Here is a 24,170-nt window from a genome sequence, read left to right on the forward strand (position 1 = left end):
CTGATCATTGCAATGAAAGATATTTTGATTAGTTCACAAATTGAAGAGGGTTTCCCTAAAGATGATAAGGTCATTCAGATAGCCTTGTTTGTAGATAGAATGTATATGTTGTATCAAGTTCTAGGACATTTCAATGCCTCCTAAATGAAATATAGAATCACTCAAAAGAGTTTGACCCAATATCCACACTAGAAAAAAACAAGTGGATGAAAAATGCTTGAAGTTCAGACTATGATATGAAATTGAATGGAAGCCTATAGAGCTCATCTATCAATATATTTTCCCATAAAATAAAAATAAACTATGAAACAAGGCCAGAATTGAATGGGAGTAGAATAGACTTTGAGAAATTATGCAGCGCTTTTTAACAACATGCATTTTCCTGAATAAGGGTATATCTTGTTAACACCAACAATCTGGTCCTGTTTTATGACTGAATTTTGGAATGTCACAGTCATCAAAGAAGTAAAATTATAAGCCTCTTAAAGATTATATGAAGAAATACTTGGTAGGAGTGAATAAAATCTTATTCATCTTAAACATTTTAAACAAAAGATTCATCCAAAAAGGATACTGTCAGAGAAACATAAAGCCTAAAAATGAGAGAGGGACTAATCCTATAGGACGGGGGAGAGAAAACTTAGTGGATATCCCATTTGTTCCATCAATACCGATACTATCTCTAGTCATCTTGAAAAAGTTCCCCAAACTAGTGTGTGTGTGGACTCCCTTTGGAAGACTGACTATCAAACCTAGGTAAGAGTAGTTTCAAATAAAAACTGTGCATTGGCTATTATCTGAATCTGTTAAGATCCTCCTCATTAGAATTTATTTTCCTTTTGTCTTTCATTTCTCATTACCTGGTACAAAGCCTAGCACTCCATGTAGACAACCACCAAATGCTTGTAGATTGATTGATTTTGATTAACTGATTGTACCATTAGAAGTTGTACCTACATCTATGAAGTTATAGAGTCAAGGGAACACTAAACGACTTGAGTGCTAGGAAGAAGTTCCTTAAGTTGATCTAAAACTACTTTATAAGAACTATTCTTCTTTGTTCCTCTTTCTGCCTTCTGACTCCAAACAATGAATTTAATTTCTCTTCAACATGAATGCAAATCAAAATTATTTTTTATTGGAGGAGGAAAGAGGTCAATGTTGCTGCCATATTCATGAGGAAAAATCTTGTTTAACAGATTGGTCTTTGCTGAGTCGTGAAGAAATTGTTTACATGAAGCAGAGCTGGAATTCTTTTTTAAGTATGGAGATCCATCAGAAGCTGAGTAGCTTGTCCAGTTATGTACATTTTACTGTCTTTCAGGAACTAAAGTGAAGGAGTTGTTTTATTTTGCTATTGTATCTATATAAAAGTCCTGATTTTACTAAGATTTCAAGTTTCTTCAATTGCTAGTTAAGATGAGTTTTGATCAACCCTCTAGATAAATCTTTTTTTCCTTTTTTTGTTTCCTCTTTTTTGCATGGCACAGATACTTATAGCTACTTTAAATTTACATTTCACCCAATGAATACAGAAAGAAAGAAATGAATGCTTTCGGTTCTAAAATTATAACAAGTGGCAAAAAGTAATAAAACATTAAAACTTCTGCAGAAAGGAAGTAATTTGGGTTTTTTTGCATCAATAAGAAGTCAGAACTCTGTTCACATATTACCAAAAAAAGTTACATCACTAATAAATATTGCTCTTGGAAATGCCCACAAGTCATATTAGGAACTCTATGAAACCATTCAAAGGATATGAGAAATTACCCCAGAAAAGGAAGAATGGAACTCTAGTTTGAACATCATATATCACAAAACTATACAGTCCAATGTATTGAAGAGAATTTAAAGTTAACATGAAGGATTTATGGAGCTTCTGGCTTAGAATCTAGAAGGTTTCTTAGAATTGGTAGGATTAGAGAGAGTTTCTTTAAAAAAGTAAGGTAACAGGCACAGGAAGTTTCTAGAAGGGGAAGAAATGTGTCTGTGTCAAAAGGTGGCCTTCTCTAATATAGCATAAGGAGGGAGAGACACAATTTGGAACTTAAAATATAGCAAAAAAAATTAAATAATAAAAAACCTGTGGAGAGAAGGAAAAAAAGGGAAACCTAGAGATAAAAAGTTAGCAAGTTATGATCAGAGGTCATATTTAATCCTACATGAGAGCCATAAAATTTTTATTTTGTTTAAATAAAGTTTGGATCCTTTTTCATTCATTTTTCACCAACCACAGGAAGATAATTTTAAAATAAAATAAAATCCATAAAGCAGTGGAAAATTCCAGTCTCATGAGCACCTTCTTTACTTTTTCTCTACCTTTCAGTTCCACAAATGCTTCAAGGCCAGTTTAAATCCCTTCTCCTTCATGAAATCTTCCATGGCTACTCTAGTCTTCACTGCTCTCTTCCTTGACTTCCTATAGGCCACAGTTTGTACCACAGCACCATATGATATACTTGGGGTGTTATTGAGTTTCTTGCATACTTCTTTTAGCTCTCTCAAGATCAAAAGCACTTGAGTACAGGGACCATTACATTTTACTTTTTAAAAAAAAAACCCACAATATTAGATATGCAATAAACCCTCATTGAATGTTTGTTGGTTGTAAAGACTTGAGTCTTTCAAGTTTCTGTGGTTTCATCATTGTGGAAGCTACCTCCACCAATGCACATTGCAACCTCTTTTTTTCAATAAGTCATTCAGGTAGTACACATTTATTAAACGTTACTATGCATTAGCCATTGTGCTAAGTGCTGGGAATAGAAAGAAAGGAAGAAGGTATTCCTTCTTCTCAAGGAGTTCACAGTCTAACTGTGGAGACAATATGCAAACAACTATGTATAAACAAGCCATATGAGAAGAAATTGGAAATAATGAAGTATTAAAGGAGACTAGGAAAAAAATGTAGAAGGGAGAAATCAAGCTAGCACTGGAAGGAAGTCAGGTAGCAAAGTTTCATTGCCATGGTCAAAAAATATTAACCTTGTAGTTAATCCTCTGGTGCTACACTTCGTTGCTTAACTAGGCTAATCTTTGTATGACATAAAAGCATGTCATTGTTAGACCCTGATTAGACGGCTTGACAGTTCAGCAGAGCATGTACTCAATTCTCATGGGAGATAGAAAAGTTTAAGTCTAGATGCTGCTATTTACTGTCAGTGTGTGACCTTGAGGTTTACTTCTTTAGGTCTTAGTTTCCTCATCTCTTATAAGGAGACAGAGAGAGAACACAGATCATGAGACAAAGATAGACACAGAGATAGAAACCTAAAGAAAATTAATATTTACATATTTTGAAAAAAGATCAGATCATTATTAGAGTTTAGTAAATGGTGTGTTATTCCTATGATGATGATGGACAAAATAAGCAATGAGATATCTCTAAGAAAAGTCAAAGGAGGAATGTGGGGAAATAGTTATTTGATATGGTAACAAATGCTGACCTCTGGGTGGATCTTACCATGAGGTATTTTGTTTTTTTCTCATATTTTATCCCCTTCACATATTCTATGTCCCAAATAAACTGATTTGTAAGCTTTTTAATTACTACATGAATGAAAAATTGCTATTAAACATTTGCTATGTTTCAAGTAGGAGGCAGCAAGCTGGTTCAGTGGATGGGATGCTGGACTGAGAGTTAAAATCCAGCCTCAGACACTTACTAGATGATCAAGGGCAAGTCACTTAACCTTTGTTTGCTTTAATCTATTGGAGAACAAAATGGCGAACCATTCCAGTTTCTTTGCCAAGAAAACCCAATGGACAGTATGGTCCGCAGGGTCACAAAGAGTCAGACGTGACTGAATGCCTGAACAAAAACAAATTATTCTAAGTTACTATGCTAAGAATTGAAAAGAGAGGTTGAAAATCAAAGTATACACTGCCCTCAAGGAATTCATATTCAATTCCCAACAAACAGTATCATTTCTACTGATAAAAACATCTCCTTTTCTGATATTGAACCATTTGACAGTATAGTACAAGGATGTTGTTGGAGATAACTTTATTTTGAGATCTTTAGTAATTGTGATTACCAAAAAGAATGGTGGAGATAAGGACATAATGGTGAGGATTATAGCTCCTGCTTGAGTTTCTAAAACATATGGGTTTCCCTAAATGTTGGCTGGATGATTGTGTGAGAAGAGGAGAAGAAGTTAGACTGGTACGCTGGTACATTATGGAAAACATAGTCCCAAAGTTTTCAGGCAGAGTTCTGGGATACTTCCACTGGGGCTTATGGAATAGTAGTGGTGGTAGTGGCGGTGGTGGTGGTGTGGTCTTCCTGGGACAACACTCCACCTTCTGTTTCTTGAGTTTTTGTTCCGGCTGTCCACCATAACCTGAAATGTAATCCCTGCATTCCCTCCTCATCCTCTGTTCTTAGAATTCTTGACTTGCTTAAAAAAACTCAAGTCAGGGGGCTCCCATCACATCAGGTGTGAGTGTTCTAATATTACTCAAATTCTCTAACATTTACTTATCTCTATGTGCTGCTTGTGCACAGGAAAAGGTAAGGCCCACTCCTTGTTTTTATTTTCATATATCCAGCACCTAAACTGTGATGTTCTCATAGAAAATGCTTAATTAATGTTTGTTGATTTGAATTGAATTAAACTGAGAATCAATTTCTAGGAGGTACTTTTATGGAAACATTAAAATCTTAAAGTTATCAACATGCTGGTAGGTTTTCTTTAATTTTTTAATTATGAACTTAATAACCAATCCCAGCAAAAAGAAAGGGAAAAAATTAAGAAACATGCAAAAATAAGGAGTAAAATCTCACATAAAACTCCTATATTTAACAGGGTAGAATCATATGAATTAACAAATATCAAATAAGCAGAAACTGCATTTATTCTGTGTCTTCAGTTTTCCTCCCTCTGGTTTTGTTTTCTTTGAAAGAAAAATTTAATATAGTTATAGTGAATGTGTATGGGGTTCTGGTTTCCCATGCTGGTCTTTTGACTGTGATATTAGCAGGGAAAATTCTTCTCTGCTTTGGTGGAAAAGCTCTATGGACCTTTTACTGTAAGTGCCTTGCTTCTAGGACATTATTGATTATTATCATACAAATATTGGGATTCATATTCAGCTGAAAGTCTCACCACTGAACTGAAAAATAAATTGTGCAGCATTTTGGAAAGAACATTGGAAGGACATTCACTCACCAGTCCATAAATTAACATGGCCACTAAGTAGCTGGGTGACCTTTGACAAGCCATTTCCCTGAAACTTTAGAGATGGTTTATTATTCTCTATTAATTTTTCTTCCAATTCTTGGAGATACTTCAATCTCCTATTCCCTTCCATCTATTTCTTTACTAGGTCTTTGATATTTTCCTACCCCATAAGGCAAATATTCCAAGTTCTTTCTTGACTCTCTCTCTCTCTCTCTCTCTCTCTCTCTCTCTCTCTCTCTCTCTCTCTCTCTTCTCTGCATCTCTCTTTCTCTCTGTCTCTGTCTCTGTCTCTCTCTCTCTCTCTCTGTCTGTGTGTGTGTGTATGTGTATGTATATGTGTTTCTCTCTCTTCTAACTTATATATTTATGCAGTAACGTCACTTTTCTATATCCTCTTTATTTTTCCTCCAGACCAAGCCTGAATTGGTGAAGACTAGGAAACTGTCAAGTAGAGAAAATTGGACATACTCCTTCACTAGTACTCTTAGAGGTATGGAAAACATAGGGCCAAGAGGTAGGTTAGATATGTCAGAGGAAAAGGAAATTCTTTGGGAAGGAGAAAATTTTCTTTTGGGAATTTTAGTCACTTGGATATGAACATTCCATATTTATATGGTCCAAATTTTTTTAAAGAACAAAGAAAACATTCTATATTTGATGTGCTTGCAGGGGAGTTAAGGGACCTTTTTTGGGGAGAGCAAAACAAAGGAAACACTGACATTCCTTGATTTTCTAGGGTTAGAAACAAAAGCCAAAAAGATTTTGTGAGAAATATGTGAAAATTTTCCCTGGATTAGGTCCTCAAGGGACAGTGGATTAAATTTGAGGGGTTTATCTAGCATTATTGCTCCATGTGTGGAAAGTGTTACTCCTAGTTGTATATATAACATACTTGAAAGTACTGAGATAAGTTGGATTCATGTTATTGTATGCGTTAGCTATCAATATGACTCTGCAGGTCTTGGAAGGCTGAGGCATAAGAATTAGGTATTCACTGAGAACTCACCTTTGTATTGTACTGAAGGCACAATTGAAAAGGAATTTGTAACCAGAAAACTATTGTGGATTGATGACAAAAGGGGCAAGCCCAGACCATTCAACAAGACATCAGTTGCAAATAAAGTTAGCAGTCCTACATCCCTACAGATAAAGACATCTATTCTCTAGGGGAAGGGAAGGGAGGGGAAGATTTATCTGGTGAAGAAGTCACATGTCATATGAACATATCACAATGACATCATATGAGTGTCAGAAATGTGATGTGGAAAAAAATGGACATATTTCTCAGAGACCTCAGGGGACAGGTTCTGGCCTTTTTACAACCTTAATGTTAACTGTTCTTAGGCTATTTACTGTATTTGTTCACTCTGAATAGTCAATTAGTAGTTACTGAGTAGTCATTCATGTTGAGCACCTAATTATCTCCTAACCAGAGGGAGGATTTCTAACTTTATGCCTAAATTGAGGAGAGGTTTTTGAAGTCATGGTTAAGGTACTGTGGTCATGACCCATTACGGTGATTCTATGTCATGAAATGTTATCATAGCACTCACTGCCTAAGCAATAGGAACTGTTCCTGTCTACTCCCACTCATCACCTACTGAGGACTAATAAGATCAATCAGGCAAGAAGTAGAGAGCTAAAACAACGGGGTCCTGAATAAGCCATGGTGTGTGTATTGGGGGGGTCACCAAAACCAAAAGAAAAGCTGAACCAAACCAGATAGATCTTATTCAAGAATCCAGTCCTGGTTTCAAAAAGGACTAATTTTTTTCAGAGTAATTTTTCCCTGAGGATCCAGATCCAGCTCAAGTTCACAGATCCAGGAGGCCATTTAAGGGAAGTGAAAGAGACCTGGGAGTGCTAGGTATATTCTAAAGGAAGAATCTAAAGAAGATCCTGAAGGCCTTAATACTTCAGTGATTGTTCATTGATATTTGCCTCAATGATCCACTACCTCTTGATGTGCTTCAGCATCTCTAGCTGGCTTCAAGTCACCAGAACATTAAACAGGTGTTCCACTTGTTTGCCTCCTCTTCTAGTTCTGGAAGTATAATGAAATCAACTGTCATTGCCCCATGCAAAGGGTCATCCTTCTACTCCCCGAGGAATTTATTTACTTTCTCAATAATTTTCTCTCTCCTGGTTTCTCCCTTATCTGCAATCTCTCCCATTAGAATGTAAATTCCTTGAGGTCAGGTATTTTCTCTTTTAAATTTGTGCAATCCATTTGGCCTGTTCTAGAAGGTCTAGCCCCTCTGGTATGAATATTTGCCAAACCCTTTTTTAGGAGTGCTCATCTATCTTTTGCATTGACTGTGGCTGCAAGAACTTGTAGCAGTGGCCACATCCTGGTAAACAGGATCAGTAAGCAGACAGGTTAAATCAGTTGAGGCCAGCTGATAGACCTCAAACCTATGGATGAGTTCAAGGATTCCTGCTGAAAGCATGTGAAGATTCCCAAGTGGAATGGGTAGATGAGAACAATTGGGTTCAAAGCCCATGAGGGTAACTGAAGCAGAGTCTATGGAGCACTTAGGGTTTAGTCAGTCATCAAAGACACCAAAGTTAGCCACTGTATCCTGGGTCATCCCTAGTCATCTTGACGTTTTTCTGGTCACTGCGCTCCAATGACTGGAAGAAAGAATGAGGTTGTTGACTTTGTGTAACTCTGCCTCACTTAAATACAATTCACACACGTCATCACCTCATGATGTCATTAGTACTCTTTGGAAAAAGGTCAAACAACAATAACAACCAATGCTTAACACATAGTAAGTGCTTAACAAGTATTTTTTCAACTATTTATTCAACCTAACAATTGGTTGTTCAGTTGTTCCAATTTCTGTCTGACTCTTCATGACTCCATTTTAGGGTTTTCTTGGCAAAAGACCATTTCCTTCTCCAGCTCATTTTACAGATGAGGAATCTAAGTCAAACAGGGTGAAATGACTTGCTTTGGGTAACACAACTAGTAAGTTTCTGAGACTGAATTGGAATTCAGTCTTCCTGACTCCAGACCTGGCAATCTATCCACTGTGCTACCTTGCAGCCCCTGGAAGGGGAAGGACTGGATGGAAATAAAAAAGAGATAGGAGCCAGGGCTCCCCCAACTCCATGAGACATTTCATTTTTCAACAAGAAAACATTACTTATTTATATTAGCTGGATGATAAGAACCTACGTAGTAATAATAGTGAATGAATGATAGAACATTTATTAAACACTCTATACCAGACCCTTTCGCAAGGGCAACATTCCCTCCTCTCAAAGAATTTATATATTAAAAAAGAAAGACAACACATAAAGGGAGCTAGAAGTATGTATGTATGTGTGTGTGTTGTTTAGAAATGACTAGAAAGTGATGGAGGTGGGAAGGGATTCCAGGCTTGATAAATTTAGAGTGCAAAGAGATTCCAAGAACAAAGACCATAGTACTAGTGAGATGATGATGTTGATAGTGAGATTAAAATTGATGGCAACATGGTTCAGAAATATTTGGTTATATGGGTATATGACTGTTAAATAGTGAATTGCAGATAAAAAGTAATTTTATGGATTAATTTTATAAATTAATTTTAAGGAATAATTAAAAGACTAATAATTAAAATGACAATTGTCATTTATATAATACATTTAGGTTTGGAAAATGCTTTACATTTGGGTTATATCATTTGAGCCTCACAATAACCCTATGAGGTAAGTGTTACTAATATTTTTGATTCCTTTATTTTGTAGATAAGGAAAGAGATTTGATGAACAAGATGCGTATGGTCACATGGTGACTAAAGATCAAAGGTGAGATTTAAATTCGGGTATTCCTGACTTTACTCTATTGTTCTTTATCACTTGCCAGACTATCTAATGAACAAATTTTATCTCAGAAAAGGAACTCTGAGACCTGAGCAAAGACTACTTAGATCAGTGTTATATCAGAATCCATTTGGCATTCTCCAAAGATGTGACTATTAGAAAAAATGTAAACTATATGACCCATATGGTAGGCAGTCTCTACCGGATTTCCACATTCACTGGGAATAACTTTAATCTATTAAACATCAAGATAGACAGCATAAGTGCCTACTATAAACCATATACTATTCTCAGAACTGGCAATATATGGAAAAGCAAAAAAGAAATCATCCTTGCTTTCAAGGAACTCAATCTAATGGGGAGCCAATATTCAAACAACTATGTTCAAGATTTTTACTATGTATCAATCATCTATCTATCTATCTATCTATCTATCTATCTATCTATCTATCTATCTATCTATCTATCATAAATCTATCTAACTGAATTGGAGATAATCCAAAGAATAAAGACATGAACATTAAGGGAAATTGGAAAATGCTTCCTTTGGAAGGTGAGAGACTTGAAGGAAGCCAGGAAGAGGAGATGAAGAGAGAAATCTGGGTGGGAGGGGGGGAAGAAGTGAAAATGTTAGCAACAGTAAGGTGGCCAGTGTCACTAGATAGCAGAGTGTGTAGGAGGGAGATTAAGAAATAAGAAACCCCAACGGGTAGGAAAAGGCCAGGTATCAAAGGACTTATAGAATTTTCCATTTTATCATGGTGGTAATTGAAAGCCATTGGAATTTGCTGAATAAGTCCATGGCACATCCAATCCTGTAAATTTTGTGAAGTATTTCAGACTGTGAATTGAGACTAAGTACTTGAATACCTCGACCATCCTTTGGTTCTATGTAAAAAATGCAGAGGAATGCTTTTATATAGAGTCCTTCATTTTCACTAATCTCAGTGAATTATCATTTCCATAATAGGATCTCTGTGTCAAAGGACATGAGAAATTTAGAGACTTTTCTCCCTAAGTGTTTTTCAGGAAAGGTGAATCACTTCATTGTTCCACAAAGAATGCGTTAGGAAGATGGCTTTCCCACAGCTATCCCAAAAATTAGTTTTCTATTCTGGGTGTGAGTCAGCTGTGATTATTAGTAATTGTAAACATTTATTCAAGTTGTTATTGGTATTTTCAGGATTGTGCTTGAGCCAAACTGCTAATGAAAACTGATGATTAAATTTTCAGCCTTGAGCATTACACCTCAGAAATCCACAAATGCTGCAAACTGGGGCTTACATTACAATTTTGGTAATTTTCTAAAAGTGATGGAGAAAATACTTATAATGCCAATTAAACTTGAAGATATATATATATATATATATATATATACACACATCTATCTATCTATCTATCTATCTATCTATCTCTCTCTCTCTCTCTCCATATATATATATGTATGTATGTATTTTAAAAAGCTAGTTGTTAAATATTTACCACCAAACTTCTGGATTATAATATATGTGTATTCCTTAAAGAATTTTATGCTCTTGTTTTTGGCTTATATATTGCAGTTGATCTTAAAATCATATATTTGTGTCAAATCCATAAAGATTTTTTGATATATGATATTTAATAGATATAACTAAAATATGTCCCCCAAAAGTTGCCTTTTCTTCTGCTAAATAAGGATACATTTTTTTGAAGAAGTAGAACGAAGGCAAGAGGACCTGGATTCAAATTTCACCCATATATTTACTAAATTTGTGAACAGAAGCAAAATCACTTAGCTTTTATGATTCTCAGTTTGTTTCCTCATTTGTAAAATGAGTATGTCAATAATAAGTGAAGTATCTACTTTATGAAATTATTGTGAGATACAAAGAAAATATGTATGCAAATGCTTTGTAAATTTTGAATGCTGTTATGAATGTTACTTTGTGAAAAGACTTCTACATTTCATTTAATCAAAATTGTCTCCTTTGTCATGATTTCTACTCTCCTGTTTTGGTTATGATTTTCTCCCTAACCATAACTCTGAAAGTAATAACTTTTCATTCTCTTCCAAAATTTTTATGGGGTGACTCTTTATATTTAGATTCTTTTTTCATTTGGAATTTATTGTGGTGTATGGCAGAAAATGACAGTTTAAATTCATTTTTTTGCTAGATTGTTATTGTAACCTAAGAGTTCTTGTCAAATAAAGAATTTTTTCCTTATTATTATGTCTTTGAATTTATCAACAAAAAATGGTTATACTTGATTGTTGCTGTCTTACATATCTAATCTATAACTTTCTTTTTAATAGAATATTAGTTAGTTTTGATAATCATCACTTTGTTGTATCATTTGCCATCTTGTCATGTGAAAGCTCACTTCTTCCAACTTCTCCCTCTTCTATTATGTCCTTTAATATTCTTGACCTCTTAATAACCCAAGTTTCTCATAATTTCTATATTGGCAACTAGTGTTTTCTTTGTCAAAATTAGGTCTAGAAGAATATCCCCCCCCCGATTCTTTCCTTGGCTTTTTGAAAAATAAAACTAACCTAATTCAAGAATTTTCTAGCTGCTATGCTTTTGATTACAGGAAAAAACCAACCAAACAACAACAAAAAACTCCAGCATCTCTTTGTGCCAGATTTTGGATCTGTTTCCTGAACTTATCATCCATTTCTTCCTTTTGGTTGGTTATTTATGGTTTGTTGTTGTTGTTACCCAGTTGTGCCTGAATCATCATGATCCCATTTGGGATTTTCTTGGGGAAAAATACTGGAATGATGTGCAATTTTCTTTTCTTGATCATTTTACAGATGAGAAAAAAAAGCCAAATAGAGCTAAGTGACTTACCCAGAATCATTCACTTGGTAAATGTCTAAGGCCCAGATTTAACTCAGGAAAATGAGTCTTCCTGATTCTAGGTTCAGCATCTTATTCTTTGGGTCACCCAATTTCCTTGTTATTTGTGGTATACCCTTGCATTAATTTCCCTTCAGCATCTTCCTATACTTGCTGCCACCTGATGCTCTCTACTATGCTTTCATCTTACCTAGTTCATGCCAAACCTTTTTTGTATAAAAATTTATGACTATCATTTTTATTAATGGTTCTCTTGTTGGACATTGTCTCTTATGAATTAAGTATCATCTCTTATGATATTGAGATTCCTATGTCATACTTGTCAAACTTGTCTTGCCTCTTTCAATGTCCCTTTATCAAATTTGGAGGTTAAATAAGTTATTTTGCCATCCATCATTAGATACACACCAATAGCCTAACATTTCAATATATGTGATATCTCACATGCCATCATCGCTTTATTAGGCACCATTTTTAAACCAGTTTATCTCTTCCCAAATCTGATTTTTTTCCCCTTGACGTTCCTTCCAGAGATTACTTCAGTGATTAAAATCCTCTCTTTGTCCATTTAGAGGTCCCATGGTACTTGACTCCATTCTTCATTGACTCAGCAACCCACTCTTAGGAGAGAGTTGCAAGCAGAATGGTGATGAAGAAAGAACATGGGATTAAGATGATGAAACCCTGCATCCTAATGCTGACTTTGTCACTGACTTACTTTATAGCTTTGTACAATATTAAATCACTTTTCTCATGGTCTTAATTTCTTCATCTATGAAATTAAGTGGTTAGTCTGGATAGCCTCTAAGGCCCTTTCTGATGCTTGAAATTTATAAAATTCTGGTGGAGATCACATCCTTGTGTCCATACTTCTATCTGAGCATGAGGCATTAATTTAGTGATGATGGGCAGCATTTAGAAAGATATTCTGAAAATGTTGATCATATTATATACCATCACCGACAAAAAGAGGGATGTTTCAGGGCTTTATTTAACTGTCTAATCCATGCTATGCCAGCAGTGTTTCATGTCAACCAAATACAATGTAGGTTTTAGGTATCTTGACTCCACTATCCATCAAGTGTCTCAAAAACACTCAGGCATGAGGCTACAACTAAACTTGATTCCTCAAATACCCTTCACTTCCTAATGTTTGCCTACTCCTTGCCTTGCATCCTTTACATCTGGATTTCTAAACCTCAACATTTAATCATTACTGCTGTGAATATTTCAAAGTTCACTAATAGCAACATTTCCTCTATGATCCCTTAAGGGTGAGAATTGTGTCATGGTAAAAATACTTGGCTCCACATTAGGATATCTAATTTCTAATCCCAGTCAGGAGGAACATGTCAGTTAACTGCCTGAGTCTTAGGTTGCCCATCTTTAAAATGGGGATAATAATGGTAGCATAAGCTACTTCACTGGGTTGTTATGGGGAGAGTTGTTTGTAACCCTTAAAATAAATGAGTTATCTATGGATAACTTCGATATATTCATTCTGTTCTATTTTGTATCTCTTGTGTATTCTACTAGATAGGCAACTTATTTTTTTATCATTGTTGTTAAGTTGTTCAGTTGTATTTGACTCTTCATGATCCTAAGGACTCTAACCTATCAAACTCTCATGTCCACTATCTTCCAAAAGTTCATGTTTGTTGCTTACATGACATTATCTCTCCACTTTACTCTGCCATCCCCTTATCCTTTTGCCTTTGGTCTTCTCCAACAAAAAAGATTCTTTCCATCACCTTATGTAGTCAAAGTATTTAAATTTTCAGCTTAATTATTTCTCCTTCCAGTAAATAGTCAGAAACTATGGTATTTATTTAATTCAATCTTTAATTCAATCAAACTCAGGAGTTCCAGACCAGTCATATCTTTTTTTCATTTTTAGAATACTTTCCTGACTCTCTCAGACTTTTTCTTTAATATGTCACCACCCACCTACCCATCGCCATTATGATGATTGAACAAAGTGATAATGTGAGGAGGAGGCAGAGTAAGGTGGGTGGGAATCATGGTTCCTGCTCTCAAGTTTTTTAATAACTAGAAAAAGAAATAAGACCCCTCAACAGAAAGAGATGATTGGTGGTATAAGACAATGTTGTCAAATAATCATCACAAACCACAAGGTATACAGCCCATTGGAGGAGATACAGGGCAGCGTGAGCTAGGCAATCAAGGAAAGTATCTTAGAGGAAGAGGACCAAGGGCAAGAGATGATTAGGCATCTCCAGGTAACCAAGCCATCAGCACTCATGGCAACCAACTCTTACAAAGCCTTGCTATTTATAGCTATAAGGTAGAGAAATTGAGAAGGGAAGTTTAATTCATCACACAAAGTAGAGCAGGCTTGCAAGAAACAGTATTGGTCAGGGTGAACAGAATCAGGGGGTGGGTGAGGCAGGATTTTAATAAGCAATGAAAAATTCAAGGAACCAGAATTTTTTTCGGGTTTCTATTACTTAATACTGTCAGCAATAATGTTTCTGTGTGGGAAAGGATCTTGACGAATGTTGTGGGATGGTAAGAATTGTTAGGAGTGGCAGATTTTTTTTTTTTATTATCTATGAGAATTGGACAAAAGACACTCATACTTATCAAACCCATGGTTTGTGTCAAACATTTTGTAAAATACCAATATCTTTTCATGGAATGAAGGTGACCTTGGGCTTGCTCCTGACAGGTAAGCCTGCAATGAGATTATGGAAGGTTCTGCCAAGCTAGAAAAACTTCTGGTACAGAATCAGTGATGGAATATATAGATCTGCTATCTGAGGACCAGTCTAGATGAGTTTGCCTACAGGGTGATGAATGTTCTTTGTCTTTAGCAACTCTCAAAGACTATCTGTTAAATCATAGAAGATTTGAAATGTGTGCTAGTGGAGTAGTTATTCATTCATCAGGCTAGATTCCTTTTAAATTTTTATTTATTTAGTTTTACATTTGTGGTAGCTAAGTGGAGAAATGGATAGAGTTCTGGATCTGGAGTCAGAAGGAACTTAGCGAAAATCTGCTCTCACTAGCTGTATGACCCTTAAATCCTATTTGCCTCCACTTTCTTATTTGTTAAATGGCAATAATAATAACACCTACCTTCCAGAGCTGTTTTAAGAAGCAAAAGAGATAATATTTGTAGAGTTTAGTACAATGCACATATAAGTACAATGCACTATTTAAATATTATTATTGCTATTATTATTATTGCTATTAACAGAAATCTATTTTCTTGTAATCTCTCCTCCACCAGAAAAAAAGAAAAATAAATTTCTTGTGAACAACAATGGACAGTCAAGAAAAAACAAATTCCTTCATTTGCCATGTCCAAAAGAATATACAGTCAGTTTTGCTATAATACTTGTTTTGAAAATGTGAATTTGTTCCAATGTGATTGATATATTAGGGAAATAATTGAGCATAACATGAATTTTATCTTGAGAAATAGAGTGCAAAAAAAACTGCACTACTTCACAATAATTCACAAGCAGCAACCTTTCCAACACTCAGTTCCACAAGCAAACTTCACTTCTTTTTTAAGGTAAAATGTCATATTTATTATACCTAATCTGACACAGAGGAAACCGGATTCATACACACCTGCTCCACCCCCAAACTCTGTCCCCACCCCCCACTTTGGTCATGACCCCTGTCCTGGCCATTTTCCTTAGCTTCCTAGCTGTGTGTGTATGTGTGTGCATGTGTTTGTATGAGTGCACGCATATATGAATATGTGAGACTGATGTTTTTGAGTGTTATCCCCCTAACTCCATCTTCCCCATAAACCTAGTAGGTTTTATTGTACAATTTTGCCTACTGCGTAGTGATTTGTTAGGAATGTGTATGTTGCTTTATAGTGATTAATCACATAGCACAGTGGTATTTTAAGGATGCATATGTTGCTTTACGACATAACTGACTCTATGTCTTAGTCAGTACCCTGATACATTATCTCTATCAGGAGGTGGGTTGCTTGCTTCATTGTGGATCCTCCACATAGATGAGTAAGGAGGTTTCTTTGAGTGTAGCATCCTAAAACTCCCTGTTCTCCTCCTGTGTAAATAATAAATTTCTTTGTCTGGCATTCAAGTCCCTCTAACTCTTCCACCTACCTTTCTAAACTGGAACTGGAAGAGTCTATAACTTTTCTCATTCTTTTAATTTTTACAAATCAGATTTGTTTGGGGTGGGGTTGGGAGTGCAGAAAAGGTTTAGGGCATAAATTGAATATATCATACTAGTAGAGACATTAGTAAAGGCAGTATTGTACCATTTTTTGACTTTGAAAAAGAACTTTTCTCTCTCTGAATTTTGATTTCTTATAGAAATGGGTATTCTAAGACCTAATCTCCCTGACTTCATAGAGTTAATGTGAACTTCCAAGAGGTTCTATATACAGAGATAGAGATAGAAAGCTGTCTGGTCCAATTCTCTCTTAGCTATGGGGAAAACAAGGCCTAAGGAAGTTGAGTAACTACCCAGTTGCTAAGTTTCAGAAGTATTTTGCCAATCCAGACCCTTTGATAACAGGGTTGCTTCTCTTTCCCTTGTACCACATAGTAAACTTCCTCTTGATAACCTCAGTTCTTGACAAAGGAATCTCTGCTTCCTCTAACCCTGTAAGAGTTGGAAGACAAATTATTGACCCCTCTCACCTCAGGCAAAACAGGAAGCAGTAAGTTTAGGAAGAATTAGCCTCTTATTTTGCTGGATGCTTAGTTTTGTGATAATGAGGTGAAATATCACAAAAGGCAGTAATGCCATCTCATTGGGAACCTTAGCTTCTAGGGTAAATTGACTATCCCTTTCAACCTGGAATCATAGCACCAATGAATTTCAGATTAGAGGAACCCTTGGAAGTCATCCACTCTAATCTTTTTATAACAGATGAGGGAAGAGAAAACCACAGAATATATGTGTGTGTGTGTATGTGTGTGTGTGTGTGTGTTTGAGAGAGAGAGAGAGAGAGAGAGAGGAGAAAGATAGACATGGAGGGAGGGAGGGAGGGAGGAGGAGGAGGTCCTTATGGATCATGAGATGAGAGATTTAGAACTGGAAGGAAGCTTAGAGGCCATTAAATCCAAACCCCTTCCTTTTACAGGTGAGAAAAATCAGTCCTGGACAGGTTACGTGACTCGCCACAGTCTCACATAGGGAAGATTCAGCTCCTTATTCACTGCACTGTATTATTCAATGTAACTAGGAAGTTAAACCTGTCCAGGGCTCTAAGTCCAATGTTATCTCCACTACAATAAACTGTGTTTCACTAGCTTAACATGAAGAGCATGTAGGTGACACAGTGGATGGAAAACCTGACCTGAAGTCAGGAAGACTCATCTTGCTTAAGTTCAAATACAGCCTCAAACACTTACAAGCTGTGTGACCCTGGTCAAGTCACTTAACCTTATTTGTATCAGTTTCTTCTTCTGTAAAAAAAGCTACAGAAGAAAACAGAGTATCTTTGCAAAGAAAATCCCATAAGGGGTTATAAAGAGTAGGACACAACTGAAACAACTGAACAAGAATAACAACAGTGTCACACTAGTAAAGTACTTGTCCCACATTATATTTACTGAAATAAACAACTTTTAGAATGGATTGATTCACATGAGCTCAGTTTTCCAAATATAACCTTCTGTCATCCTGGAACTTGCCATTACCTGCTGAACAAATCCCAACCTCCTTGCCTTGGTCCTCAAGCTTCCCTAAACTTGATTCACTGTAGCTCTCACAGTCCTCTTCCATATTGGTCCCCATATATTTCATATATTATATTGTTTGATGCTCCCTCCATTCAACTCTGGACTTTGACACCTCTGTTCTTTTATACACATATAACTTTCTTTCTTTCCCTCCTTTGTCCCACTGTCCTCTGCAACTCCCTACATTAGTTAGTTCAATTTTTACCCATCCCTATGACTGTTCTCCTTCCCAACCTTATATGCTTCACTTTCTCTTGAATATAGGATATGACTCAAATCATGATGGGTGATTTTGATAGGAACCTGCAGAGGGTTGATTACTTTTAAGTGAGGGAGATACATTCCCTGGCTTTCTTGGTTAAATGGCATGAAAATTCGAGTTAAGTGCTGTGTAAATGAGTAGACTAGAGCCCTTTGTATGCCATTGTTAAACTGTTAGAAGACCTTCTGGGGATGTAACCACAGAAATCCTGTCCTTTCCCCCATTTCATAGGATAAGTCTCTGAGACTCTTCCTCTTTTGTAGTCTGCTCTTTAGTAAAACATATTCCTTTAGTGAAATGTTCCTAAGACTTCCTTCTTGAATTTGAAATAATTGCAGTATTTTTAAAATGCATATGTTTTGAGTTTAATAATAGCTAACATTTATGTAGTGATTTAAGATTTGTGAAGAATTTTACAAATTTTATTTTACTTGATCCTTACAGCTATCCTGAGACACAGGTACTATTATTATCCACATTTTACAGATGAGGAAACTGAGACAGACAGAGAGGTCAAGTCTTGCCCAGTATGTGGACAAATTAAATCACTTAATAAAATTAGTAAATGTCTGAGGTAGGATGTGAACTCTGTTCTTCCTAATCCCATGTTCAGAATCCAACTCCCTCTTTGCCTGAGGATTTTGCCCCAAGTGAAAATATTTTCAGTATTGGTTCTACTAATAGATGTTGTAGAGTCTACAGTGTAGAGGACAAGTGACTTATCTGAGGTCATTCAGAGATTATTCCCATCTTTTCCTATATGTATCTTGTTTATAAATGTTTGTTTCCATGTCATCTCCTCTATTAGACTGGAAATTCCTTGAAAGAAGGTCTGGTTAAGAAAGAATTATGGAGCCCAAATGCAGACCTAAGCATACTATTTTCAATTTTTTTCAATGTATTTTTTTTCTTTCTCATGATTTCTTTTTCTCTTTTGTTCTGATTCTTCTTTCATCACTTGACCAATGGAAATTTGTTTAACATGATTTTACATGTATAGCCTATGTCAGATGATTTGCTATCTTGGGGAGGGGGGTGGGGAAGGAGAAAAATGTACAACTCAAATCTTACATAAAACAAATGTTGAGAATTATGTTTACACATAATTGGAAAGAATAAAATGCAAAAAAAAAGGTCTGGTTCCTTTGAGTTGTTTTGTTTTGCCTTTATTTCTATATTTATGTCTTATCCCAGTCTCTGATGCATGGTGGGTACTTAATAAATGCTTGTTAAGCATTGATAAGGTCGATGGTAGAGCTGACATCCACTAGGTTTCTTGGCTCTGAATGCAGTTATCTTTCCACAGTATCCTACTGTGGCTGCATCTGAAGTACATGGTCATCTACCAGGAACCCTTCCAACATCCTTTAATACCTCTAGTATCCTGAACTTAAAGTGCTGTATCTGGATCACTGGAGCTTTGAAAAGAAAGTTAAGAGTTTCTCTGAAACTTGCCTGGTAAGCAAACCTGGACCTCAAGGAAGATTAACCAAATGCTTTAATTGTAAAGGAACTTAGAGACCATCTAATAGTTTACTAGAACAACCAAGATAGAAGAAAAGTTGGAGGTTATCAAGGATAATGCCCCCTTCCCCCCCCCCCCTATTCAAAAGCATAGTCACTTCTTTAGCTTCATGACCCTGGACAAGTCACTTAATCTCAGGGTCTCAGTTCCTCATCTGTAAAACAAAGAGGTTGAAATAGACAATTTCTGGGGTCCCTTCCAGCTTTAATGGTTTCATCCTATGATGCAAAAAGTTCACGGGAGACCTAAAGACACAACTGACCAGTTTCATAACCATATTTCCTACATTGGTAATGTCACTCAACTAAAAATGGGGTAGGTGAAACCACATATAAGGATTCTGGCAATCATTTATTTACTAAAAAAAACACACATTCGTATTTTCTTTGTCTTACAAAACATTAAAATCAGGTAGGAACTACATATCAGCCTGTTTCAGGTCACACTCAGGAATAACTCTGGCCCAGATCGAATAGACCATCTATATGTTATAGACTCTACACTATAGAAGGAGGACCAGTAACTTGACTAAGGTCAGAGAATATATCCAACTTATCCTCTATGTGTTTATGTTCAGGCTCATAGTCCTAGATAGGGCTAACTCCCACCAGAATTTGGATCTCCTGACTTCCATTCTGTTCCACTCTCAACATTGGGAAACTTTGCTACCAGGTTATACAAGTTGGGCTTTGTGGAATGGAGAGAAATTTTTAGCTGGTGAGGGACTACAAGCCTATTTTTGCCTTGTATGATTTGCCTGCTGGTGAGGTAAACAGAAAGTCAGGCTGCTGTTCAAGGGTAGAGTGACCTTTCCAGTAGGAGGGCGGGGCAGGCTGGGCCCAGGTCTGGTGTGGGACTTGACTCAGATCCTCTATGAGGCAGGCACTAAGGAGAAGTATTTGGGAATATTCATGAGATGGGAACTTTCCCTCATGAAAATAGCTTTACTGCCTAGTCAGTGGTACAGAGCATTCTGTTTAAAATCTTTATTAAATTAAGAGGAAATGTGCCCCCACTAGGCTGAGCTGCTATGTATAGACTTCTATAATATTGTATGAACACTGGAGTTTAATATCAACTTGTGGCTTGAAAGATGTAGAAAATACAATAAAATTCAGATATAACCTGATTACTGGAGAAATAAAGACATAGGACATAAAAAAGCATATGTCTGACCGGAGGAAATATGAACTGCTCTTACTCTGTTTTTTTTTAAAAAAAATATCCCAAACCCCATACTCTTTTTCTCCACTCATCAGTATAATCTTCCCAGTTAATATGGCTAGTTTGAAGGTTCAACAGACATATGTACAACAATATGCTAATATGTCGTCTCCTTTGTCTTTGCTGATTCTCCTCTGAGTTCTTTTTGCCTTGGTCTTATTTTCTATGATTAAAAAACCCTCCCCAGAAAGGAAAGTGTGTTTGTTAATAGCTAGGACCTGATTCCTAATCATATTTCCTGTCCTTGCTATTTGATTTCAATAAGGCTTAAATGTTCTCCCAATTTAGGGGGGATGGGGTGAGTCTAAGAACAGGCTTCTTTGGAAGGCTATGATATATAACTTTAATTTACTTAAAAGAAATCCTTAATAGGGTCCAGTATTTTGCATCCCAATACTCATTTTTACACAACCTTGAGATGGCCTTTTGCCTCCTCCTTCCCCAGAGAAGCTCAGGGGGAAGGGTGCAACGCCTCCATAAATCACAAATAAAATTAGTTTGTGGGTCTGAATGGCATTTCTTCTTGCAAAGCTCCTACCCCTCCCTCCACACACACTCTTCACCACATTCCATTAGCTATTGTTCAAAGGAGGCAGTTCTGTGACCCCAAAGGGAGGGGGAGGGACTTTGGGGTTTAAATGTGTTTTCTGATCAGTGTATAGATGAACATTGTTCCTGTATTCTGTATGTCCTGTTTACAGGAAAAGGGTCCCTAGACACCAATCATGAAATCATTCCTCTAACCCTCCAACTTTTCATTCTTTTTTTGGAGAGGGATAGGAATGGGAGACAGAGATAGGTCAGTATTGACTAAATTAACACCACAGCTTTGACTCCTAGCAATTCAGTCATCATTGATGGACCCAATCAACTACTATTCTTTAAAAATCCTTGTGCGTGTTTACCAAAAATTTTATAAATGTGATATTTTTGAGGGATTACAAATATTGAGAAATATGCAATGTTAATAGTACATAGCATCTGAACAGCCATGAACCAAAGCCCAGAAGTACATAGACAAATATTCTGTTTCCTGTTTGCAGAGATGAGCAAGTCTGAAAACTCATTCTTCCTCTGATCTGAAGAGGACAAAAGGTCCACTAACAAGGAGGTCTTTTGTATAGGGCTAGGCCCTTTCCAATGCAACAAAACGTGTGAGTTGGGGGGTTTTTTCTCCCCTTTTTCTTTCGTTTCGTTCTTTTAATGTCCCAGTGTGCCTCTAAAGGCCCTGTTTGGCCTGTGCTTTTTGGAAACGTGCACACACATCTAATCCAATGGTACAAAGCTGCTAGAGCCTTAGCCCCAGGAGGCTTTGGGTTCCTGGCAGAAGCTCAACTTCTTTGAATAAGATGGAAATTTATTAGGAGGAAATTATTCTGGTGTCTTCAAAAAAACACAACATTCTTGATAAAAATCTTGTTCTTGACAGCAGCCTAACAAGATACATTTGTTAGCAGTTTCTATTGCTTGGATTTGCTGGTGGAAAGACAGGGAAATCATCCTTCCTGTTCCTAAAACAGTTGCATTTAGAAGTGGACATGATCCATGCATGTGCTGGGAGAAGATTTTATTTGCAACAGTAGCCCAAAAGTGAGAAAGACATAGTTAAGTTACATTTTTCCTTCCAGAATTCCAATTTTACCTCTTTCTTAGTCACTGATGGTTCCCCTATTCCTACAGGAAAAAAGAACTTTTCTTCTCTTGGTCCTCATTTAGCAATTCTATAATTATCTATGTATATGTCATAATTCCCTTGTGGGCTGTAAGTTTTATGAGAACTGGAGCCATAGTGTCTTATAGTGAATTCCCCATCAATGGCAGTCTTCAGTCAGATGTTTAATGCTTACTTTGGGGATGTTATTGAGGGGATTATTATAGGCTGATCTTAGATGATCTCTGGTTTCCCTTCCAACTTTAATATTCTATGAAATATAGTAGTAATCACCTTTCCAAAAAGGATTCATCAAACAATCTCAACTGTCCTGGGTATGCCAAGAATCAGAGAGGAAACATAAAGCAACCCAAATATTTGACATGCGAATTGATTAAAATATGTAAAAATAATTAAATTTATTCTTCAACAAGGCTTTCAGATTTTCATATCTTAAAATAACTTTTAATATGCATGGCCTTTTGCTAAGTCAATTCTTGTAGTGATTTAGTATCAAGTTCACAAAATTTTGACACATTCTTTAATTTTCATCACAAGCCATATATCATATTGAATTATCAATTATACCTTTTATGAATAATCTATTTTTCAAGTCTAGGCTTGATGCTAATCCAAAGCTTTCTATTGACATTTAAATTAATCTGGGTAGCAGGCCATTGAAGCATGTGTATCTACATAGTTTGGGAAAAAAAATCACCTTTTGTGATATTTAACAATGCAAGATTGTGCTGCAATACTTCATATTTTGGGGGGAATTCCTATAATTCTGGAAAAATCTTCTATAATATTAAAAAGGACTATATATTATAAGTACTTGAGCTTCTTTTGATAGTGGTTTTGGCTTATTCTGAAAAGAAAAGTTAATCTTATCAGTAAAATATCACTTTTTCCCAATCTTTAGTACTCCAGTCTTTGTATTGTTTCATCCATGACAAATGCTATTGTTTTTTCTTCTTCCTGATAATAACACATATTTTGTTATTGGTCTTCTTATTATTCTTCCAACTTGAAGAAACCCACTCTGCACTGTAGATTTGTCAATAATAACCCCTCCAGTCTGCAGATTCTTGTGAAGATCTTTATTTTCTGAGAATTATTGTTCTGTCTTGCAGCCTCTGAAGTTGAGATGCAACAAAATATGGATTGATTCTTTGCTGCTTGTGCTAATTTTGACCTAACAATTAACACCAAGAAAACACAGATGCTCCATCATCTGCCAATACCACACCATCCACATGTGGAACCATCAATTACAGCTAATGGAGAAGTTTTGATTACTATGGATAAGTTAATTCATTTGCCTTCAGAATATTTTCCAGAAATGTATACATTAAGAATGAGGTTGATGCATCCATTACCACATTGAGCTCAGTTTTTGGGAGGCTGAAAAGGAAAGTATGAGAGAAAAGACTGAAGTCTATAGAGCCATTGTGCTGACTTTATTGTTGTATGTCTGTGAAACCTGAACAGTCTACCAGTGTCATGCCAGGAAACTCAATTATTTCCATTTAAATTGTTTTAGGAAGATTCTGAAGACCATCTAGCAGGAAAGATACCAGACACTGAGGTCCTTTCTGAAACTAAACTGCCAAGTATTCAAATTCTACTATACACCTTGTTCAAATGCCAAATGTACGCTTGCCAGAAAGACTATTTTATGGAGGATCACACAGGGCAAGTACTCACATGGTGGTCAAAAAGAAGTGATACAAAGATATGCTGAAGTGCTCTATTAAGGATTTTATAATTGACCATATGACATAGGAGACACTGACACAGGATCTCCCACCTTGGAGTACCATCATCAGAAAAGGTTCTGTGCTCTATGAGCTAAACAGAATTGAAGAGGATCAAAATAAACATGAGATGCACAAATTTAGAGAATCCGACCCAAATGTTCATATAGACTATTTGTGTCTGACCTGTGCTAGAGCATTTTGAGTTCA

General features: G+C 36.2%; 1 long non-coding RNA gene across 1 annotated transcript in view; it reads left to right on the forward strand.

Moving 5' to 3' along the window:
- Positions 1–8,983, forward strand: part of LOC141516385 (uncharacterized) — an 87,039-nt gene extending 78,056 nt beyond the window's left edge. The window contains exons 2-3 of the long non-coding RNA XR_012476680.1: positions 5,595–5,673; positions 8,922–8,983. This is a non-coding gene — a long non-coding RNA (uncharacterized LOC141516385). The remainder of the gene's footprint in view (positions 1–5,594; positions 5,674–8,921) is intronic.
- Positions 8,984–24,170: the final 15,187 nt, after the last annotated feature.

This window comes from Macrotis lagotis, chromosome 3 (genome assembly GCF_037893015.1).
Source record: "Macrotis lagotis isolate mMagLag1 chromosome 3, bilby.v1.9.chrom.fasta, whole genome shotgun sequence".
Lineage (NCBI taxonomy): Eukaryota > Metazoa > Chordata > Mammalia > Peramelemorphia > Peramelidae > Macrotis > Macrotis lagotis.